Source organism: Mus caroli, chromosome 11 (genome assembly GCF_900094665.2).
Source record: "Mus caroli chromosome 11, CAROLI_EIJ_v1.1, whole genome shotgun sequence".
NCBI lineage: Eukaryota > Metazoa > Chordata > Mammalia > Rodentia > Muridae > Mus > Mus caroli.
Window position 1 is genome coordinate 104,808,683 of NC_034580.1, and position 8,034 is coordinate 104,816,716.

At 54.9% G+C, this 8,034-nt stretch overlaps 1 protein-coding gene across 4 annotated transcripts in view; it reads left to right on the plus strand.

Moving 5' to 3' along the window:
• Positions 1-4,085: 4,085 nt before the first annotated feature.
• Positions 4,086-8,034, plus strand: part of Axin2 (axin 2) — a 31,954-nt gene continuing 28,005 nt past the window's right edge. Inside the window, exon 1 of one of the 4 annotated variants that reach the window (XM_029484021.1) lies at positions 4,086-4,157. The gene's annotated coding sequence lies outside the window, so the exon portion shown is untranslated. Of the gene's footprint in view, positions 4,158-5,456; positions 5,670-5,959; positions 6,311-6,734; positions 7,114-8,034 lie in introns of those variants that run through there. The other 3 variants (XM_021176142.1, XM_021176143.2, XM_029484020.1) reach the window with 3 other exon arrangements.

The window sequence follows — 8,034 nt, forward strand, 5'->3', positions numbered from 1 at the left end:
AGTTGAATGAATTGCACACTGGAGGTATTTCAGGTTGTTGTTCTTTTAGGAAAACACCTCAGCCTCTGTCTTGAGCTTGCTGTGGAAGCCCTACTCTTAGTGCCCACCCCAGGACTCCTATCTGAGTTTTGGGAGGAACAGCACTGGACATCAAGACTGTCAAGGAACTAATATAGTTCTGGTGTGGAGATGACGATTGTCTTAGGGTTTCCATTGCAGTGAAGAGACACCATGACCAAGGCAACTCTTATAAGGACAACATTTAATTGGAGCTGGCTTACAGGTTCAGAGGTTTAGTCCATCATCAAGGCAAGAGCATGGCAGCGTCCAGGCAGACATGGGGCTGGAAGAGCTAAGAGTTCTACATCTTTAGCTGGGCGTGGTGGCACACGCCTTTAATCCCAGCACCCGGGAGGCAGAGGCAGGCGGATTTCTGAGTTCGAGGCCAGCCTGGTCTACAAAGTGAGTGCCAGGACAGCCAGGGCTACACAGAAAAACCCTGTCTCGAAAAAAAAAAAAAAAAAAAAAAAAAAAAAAAAAGAGGTCTACATCTTCATCCAAAAGCAGACAGGAGAAAACTAACTCCCAGGCAACTAGGACGAAGGTCTTAAAGCTCATGCCCACAGTGACACACTTCCTCCAACAAAGTCACACCTACTCCAACAAGGCCACATCTTATCTCCAATAAGTGGCACTCTCCGGGGTCAAGCATCTTCAAACCACCACAATCATCCTGGGTGAATCTCTCCACCTTCTGTTTGAGTAATTGGCCTCAGTTCTTAAAGTTGAGGGTTAAATTACATAATGTTTGAAAAGTTGCCTAAGCTGGAAAAGTGTTACTTTATGGTGTGTGTGTGTGTGTGTGTGTGTGTGTGTATCTGGATATACATGACAGAGACCAGAGGTTAGCAGTAGGCACCTTCCTTAGATGCTCTTCACCTCTTTTGAGGCAGGGGCTCTCTCAGTGAAGCTGGAGATCACCATTAGGCTAGAGTTGACTGGCCTAGTTGTTAGTTTTACAGGTGCATTGCCATAGCTAGCCCACCCCACCCCCCCTTTTTTGTTTGTTTTTTTCAAGACAGAGTTTCTCTGTGTATAGCCCCTGCTGTCTTGGAACTCACTTTGTAGACCAGGTTGGCCTCGAACTCAGAAATCCACCTGCCTCTGCCTCCCAAGTGCTGGGATTAAAGGCGTGCGCCACCACCACCGGGCTATAGCTAGCCCTCTTGTTCTTTTACATTTACACGATGTGTGTGTGTGATAAGACATGTGTGTGGAAAGGATCTTGCACAGGATCTCAATGGATCCAGACTTGGAGACAGCTCCCTTTACTCTCTGAGCTCGGATACCCATCCATCCACACAGGCTTTTAATGGGTGCCCATCCTTGTGTGACAAGCAGGTTACCAGCTAGGCCATCTCCTCAGCCATGTTGCTGTTTTTCTTAGTACTGGATAGGATAGGGTAGTCTCTGAAAGATGGCAGAAAGGCAAAAGCACCTATTTTAGAGTTGCTTTTCCATCTGTCTCTGTGGAATGCAGTCTATCCCAGCAGGGACGGGATGGCAGCAGAGGCACCAGGTGGCTGGCTGGTCACACCGCTTCTACAGTCAGGAAGTAGAAGGTGATGACTGTTAAAAGGGGGACTCTTTTTTTGGCCGTCTTTATTCACTCTGGGATTCCTGTTCATAGGAAGGTACCACCCACATTCGAGGTGGGTCTTTCCTTCTTAGTGAACCCTCACAGACTCACCCAAAGGTGTGTTTGGTTAAGACTATGAAGACTAACAGTCACTGTCTCTTGCGGCTTGTCTTCTACAAGACCTTCTGTGGTCGGCTTCTGGGGTCATTATTGACCCGTGACTGGATAATATCTTTGTCCTGAGGTTGGGCAGTGTTAGAGTTTAAATGTCTCCAAGTGTTTTTGAACACTTTGTGCACCAGCTGGTCCCCCATTTGGGGCAGCTGTGGAACCTTTAAGAGTGGGTCACAAGTAACAGCCCTTTGAAGGTCAAACTTCGTCTTGGATCTTAGCTCTCCCCTTCCTGGCCTGCTGTGGTGTGAACAACCACTACACACTCCCACCACTGTATATTCAGCGACTTCCTAGCCATGATGACCTGAAGCCCTCTGAAACTGTGAGCAGAGATAAATCTTCTATCTCTCAGGTTCCTTTTGTCATGCGCTGTGCTGCAGAGACACAAAGAACACCCAGGAGTGCTAGGGAGTAGGGTAGGGTAACTGCAAAAATAACCATTATGGCGCTGGTGAGATGGCCCAGTGGTTAAGTGCACTGGCTGCTCTTTTAGAGGACTGGAGTTCAATTCCCAGCACCCACATGGTAGCTAACAACCATCTGCAACTCCAGTTCCAGAGGATCTGATGCCTTCTTCAGATCTCCACTAGCACCAGAAATGCACGCAGGCACACGACCCTCATGGATAAAGTTAGAGGAAAATCTTGAAGATTGAGGAAAAAAAAAAGTTTTGAATACATACTATCTGCCAACCTGTGTATGTAGCACGTGCTTATTGCTGGCGTTCCCTACAACCCTCCCATGGAACACCATCTGCCTCCTAGATGTGTAAATAAATGGCGTCTAGAGTTGTCAGGTAAGCTACGATTGTTAACCGCGTCTCCCTCTTCTCCCTCTCAACAAAGGAACATTGTGTAAGGTGGCACTTTTCCCGAGGAGGAAAAGTCAGAGTTCCTGAATCTCAGAGCAATATCCCGGGTCTCAGCAACTCCAGTCCCAGCTGGCCTGACTTCCCCTGCACAATGGTTTTTGTGAAAGCTGACAAGGGTCAGAGATCTGGCCGGATGCCTCCCGTGGAGCGAGCCTTTAGCCTTGTTTTCTGGTATTCTAGGATTTCAGCCCAGGACAGAATTCCAGAAAAGGACCCCTCTCTGCTCTATTAAACTTGCCTACACTTAAGCCAAGTGGACTGTCTTATCCTCTGTAAGGTTTTACTTTAAAGGGGGGGTTGGGGGGGCATTGAGTGAGCATGTGCAGAAATCCATCCCCTTGCTTTCCAGTTTCTAGGCAACCATGCAGGATTACAACAAGTCACATGATAATGCTGCTGCCAGGGAGAAGAGGAAAATGGCAAGCTGCTATCTTGAGAAAGGGGTTGGGAATGATGGACGGACAGCCTTTGGATGTTCCTCTAATAATATTAGCAACAAGTGAGTTAAAGACCCGGGTACCAGAGAGGGCTTCCAGCCTCTCAGGGCTCACCCAGCCTCTCTGGCTAGATGCAAAATGTTCCTGTATACATGAAGTTGGGTGAGATGCTAGAGACAGTAGAGGGAGTTGTTGGCCTGAGGTGACCCTAACACCTGCTCTGGAAGCCCAGCTCCCAGAGGGGTTGTTATGGAGAAGATCCCAACCACAAGGGACTCCCCGGGCTGCACTTCCTCCACTGCCCCAGCCCTGGGATAATGAAGGAGCAGCCAAGCTCTCTGGTTTAAAGGCAGCCTGTGATGGCCGTGGGTGGCTCAGGGGCAGTGGGGGGTCAGTGGGGACAACTCAAAGGGAGAAAACCACCCATGAAGGTCCAGGTTTCAGTTCCTTTCTGAAAACCTCCTCTTTTCTGAACCTTGTTTATTTTGATTTGGGATGGTTTGATGATTCTATGTCCCCTCCCCGCCAGAGAGAGAGAGAGAGAGAGAGAGAGAGAGAGAGAGAGAGAGAACCAAGAATCAGGGGTGGGGTGTGACACATATGTGTACACCCTTGGGTTTTTGCACTGTACTTGCTTCTATGGCAGTTCATGCCTCTCTCTGCACTCCTGCTTCTGTAACAATACCTCTGTGGCCCAAGGACCCCCAGGAAACAGTTTTGCTGGGGTTGATGGAGGAGGTGGGCCGGTATGCCTTTGGTCTAGGATTCCATATACCATGTCAGAGCTGGAAGGCAGAGAGAATGGAGAGCCACCTAGTATCCTCACACCTGGTAGTTGTCTCAAGATACAGATGCATCATGGGAACACACTTCCTCTGGTCTTCCCCGGAAGGACCACATTTCACAGCCGGGACTGCTGGCTTTAGAGAGGTCAGCTCTGGTTGTAAGTAACCCAGGTACATTGACCATGGAGGAAGAGCAGGAGGATGAGACCCGCCGGGGGCTCCTTTCTAGGCTGTGGAATTTGAGGCTTAAGGTATGTGAGCTCTCTGGCCCTTTGCTGCAGCCCGAGTTCTTTCTCCAGTAGAACATGGGGGACAGTTTTCCCTCTTTGGACAGCCATGTTTCTTACCTGAATGTTCGCCCTCCCTTCAGAAGGTCAGGCCCTTGCTTCTCTCGGCTTTCCTCTCTTTGGATTACTTTGCTGTGGGCTCCGCTGTTGATATTTTGTTGCTGCTGTTCTGTTACTACTTTGGCTTTGAGACGAATGAGCCTTAGGTAGCCCAGGCTGGCTTCCATTTTACTACCTTGGTCTTGGAATTCTCATTCTATTGATTGGCTCTACCTTGGGGTGGCAGCCATGTGTCACCAACTCTGGCTTATGTGGTGCAGGGGTTGGGGCGGAAGAACTCTATCAGGCTACCTACTCACTTCCATTCCCTCCCCCCTCCCCAAATTTATCAGCTCATCCACGGGGAAATGCTCTACAACAACAGATGAATGAATAAATGTTCTGAACTTATGGCATATTTTTAAGGCCCGTGCTTTATAAATATTTTGGGGAGAATGTGGAAAGGAATTCGAAGGTGACAGTGGGGTGAATTTTTAATACTTTAACACCGCGTGTGTGTGGGAGACATTCCACGGCTGTTTAATAAGTAACATATGGGATTGTGGCAGCCCTTTGGGAGAGTGTGGTGGGCACGAATTTGTTGGGGAAAGAGGTCCATGAGTGTGCAAGGAAGGTGCTGACTGATGTGTAAGGTTGCAATATTGGGGAACTGAGGGGCGCACCTTGATTCCACTATGGAGACAAATTCACAACCGCCCATCTTCATCCAAACACAACTGTCCACAAACTATTTCTATATTAGTGCAAATAGATACTGGAGCACAAGTGCACACACACACAATCATGCCTTCCGAGTCAGAGTACGCCCTAAGAATTGGCCAGCGGATCTAGCTCCTACCAGAAGGCCCTCCAAATTCCCAGGGAAATTTGAAAAAAAAAAAAAAAAGGTAGGAACGTGTTTGATTTGATGGAGGAGGGGGGGTGCTTTATTGCAGCTCTTGCAATGGCCAGAGAGAAACTGGCATTCTAGAGGTGGAGAGCGCTAGGTAGGCAGGGGGAGGAGACAAGAGCAGAGGCCGGAGAACTTGAAAGATGAAATCAGAACTCCGGCCGAGAACACCCTGGGGCCGCCAGCAGCCGGCGGGGGGCAGACGAGGGCCAAGGAAGGGTTAACGCGGGAGCTGAGTGTGCCATGGGGGCCGGGCCGGGGCGGGGCAGAGCGGGCGCGCGCTGTCCCTTTAAGGCGGGCGGCGCGGGCCGGCCGAGCGCCTCTGTGATTGGCGCGGCGGGATCACTGGCTCCCCGAGCCCGGCCCGGGGGAGTCGGCTGGAGCCGGCTGCGCTTTGATAAGGTCCTGGCAACTCAGTAACAGCCCAAGAACCGGGAAATAAAAATAAGCCGCCGATCGCGATGGATTTCGGGGCCACCCGGAGGCCGAGGCGTCCGCCTCCCCAAAGGAGAGCTTTGCTGTAAAAGGTGGGGTCGGAGGCTCGGTCCCGTCGCAGCCGCTTCCAAGAAAGCTCTGTGCGGCCGGGGGCGGTTGGCAGCGGGGCGCGGGGCCGCGGGAGGGGGCGACCGGGAGCAGGCCGGGGTAGTAGAGGGGTGCGGATTGCACGGCCCCCCAAAAGGGGCGCTGGAGCGCGCTGGGCTGGCCCGGGTGCGGCTCGCATACCTCCCTTCCAGGACCGTGCGCTCGGCTCGCGCCTTTGAAGTGCACAGTTAAATCCACAGCGCAGTTTTTGTTGGAAGCGCCCGGAGGACATTTGGTGCGCCTAGTGACTGCTGGAAACAGGACCTGGGTTGAAAGCCGGCCGGGCGGGGGCCGGGGGCGGCCGCGGTGGGGGCGGAGGCCCACTCGGATCTTTTGCATAAAAGGGGCAGCGGGGCGCACGGTACCCCCCCACCCCCCCCCCGGCGCAGAGCTCGCTCTCGCCTCGGGATCGTTGTTTTCCGTGCACCCCCTCCTCCGCCTCCGCGAGACTCCTCATGTTCCCCACGCCCGGGCGGGCCCGGGGGGGCCCCGGGGCAGCCTCTGCGAGTCCAGCGGGGGACCGGGGCAGGGGCCCTGCCCGCGGCGCCTGCGAGGTCTCCGCAAGGAGTGCGCCAGCGGATCAATGGTGAGTGCCGAGGCCGCGGCGGTCCGGCGGCCGGCGCGCTTTGATGTGCGGGGCGGCGCTTTGAAGTTGGCAGGCCGGCTATTTCGGGGCGCGCTCCGGGCCCGCGCGGAGGGGAAGCGGCGGGCTCGGCGCCCAGCGCTCCGGGGGGTTTGGCCGGGCGGCCCTGCGCGCGGTGAGCTGGAGTCCCCTCCCCTGCGCCGGGTCCGGGGTGGCGGGGGGCCGGTCAGGGAGACTTCTCCAAGTGGCGTCGGGGACGGAGGCGGAGACGGGTAGCTCGCCCTCGGGGGTCGAGTCGCCGTGGGTGTGGATGAGTTGGGGTGTGCGTGTTCATGCGAGTGCTTTTGGAAGGTGGGATGAAAGGGTGGCGGCGCCCCCCGCTTGCCCTCCCCGCCCCTCCACCGCCCCCTCCCACTTCTCTCCCCACTAGTCTCCCCCTCCCATCCGCGGGTCCGCGCTTAGGTGCCGGGAGCGCTGGTGAAGGCTCAGTCTGAGGGTAGAACCGGCCAGAGCCCAGGGCGCTCGCGTCCCCCCGTTCCTCCTCGCCGCCCCATTTGCGGAGAGGCCGAGACTCCGCGCGTCGCCATTTCTGGACTAGGCGGTTGCTTTCCGTGCCTTTTTCTGCGGGAACCTCTGCGAGGCTTGACACCAGGGAGTTACCCCCTTCCGGGCTCCGGGGTCTCCGGCCTCGCTCCTGGTGGACGGCGTACCGGGACTCTGGAGGCTTTCGTTTGCAGTTGGGCCGGGGAGGGACGGGACAGGAGGGGCTCAGAGGAGATGAGAGCCTGGCGGCCTTCATCTTCCAGGTAACGGCGCCTCGCCACCTTCTCTGCGCCCGGGTGCGCGGCACTGCCCGGCCCCACCACTTCGGGTTTGTGCCCAGCCTGGCGGCCTGAGCTGCGGGACTGGGGCGGGGTGCATCGACCCAGACCCGGGGTCTCGGGCAGCTGGCCTGGCGTTTCTCCCTGTCCCCCGGCCCGCCCCTCCTTAGTTTGATCCTTCCCTGGCTAGGGAGAGAAGCTTGTTTATTGGTTAGATAAGACTTCTTTTCTTTTGGAGAAAGGACTGGCTTGGGATCAGTGTAGTTTGGGATTCTTGGCACAGGCAGTAGTAGCGTGAGAAGCCTTCTGATCCGGTTTTGTTGGGTTCGTGGCTCTAGGAGGTGGACTGGGGAGCCGGGGGCGGCGGGTCTCGAGGTTTCTTTTCTCTCTTTAAAAGTTTGAAGATCAAAGCCTCTTACTTAGTGAACTGGTTTCTGCTTTGGGGAGGCGAAGACGACAAGAGGTGTAGACTGAGCCACGTTTTTGGTGGAGTCTTGAGTATAGGCAACATCATCGGGGGTGGGGGTGCATGCCGAATCCGCGAGTCGCTGACCCCCTTCCCGCCGATGCTGGGCGGGCTTTTTTTTTTTTTTTTTCCAGGCGGGGATCTTCTGTAAGAAGTGGGACGAGGGAGCGCAGAAGGAGGGGTGGGTGGGGGGAATGGGAACCAGATGCCGGGGAAGGGCACTTTGAGAGCTCGAGTTATCTGTGCAGAGCAGAGTGGGGAAGTTTACCGAAATTGGTTTCACCTGCACGCAGCCGGGCGGCTGGCTTGCGTGTTCTGGTTGTCGAGGGAGGGGGTACGGCTAGGCTACCTACCCCGCGTGTCCCTGGGCCCCGTGAATGTGGGGAAGGTTGTGTCTTACACCTCCCGTGTCACTGTTTCTGCCTCACCTTCCTCCTTCC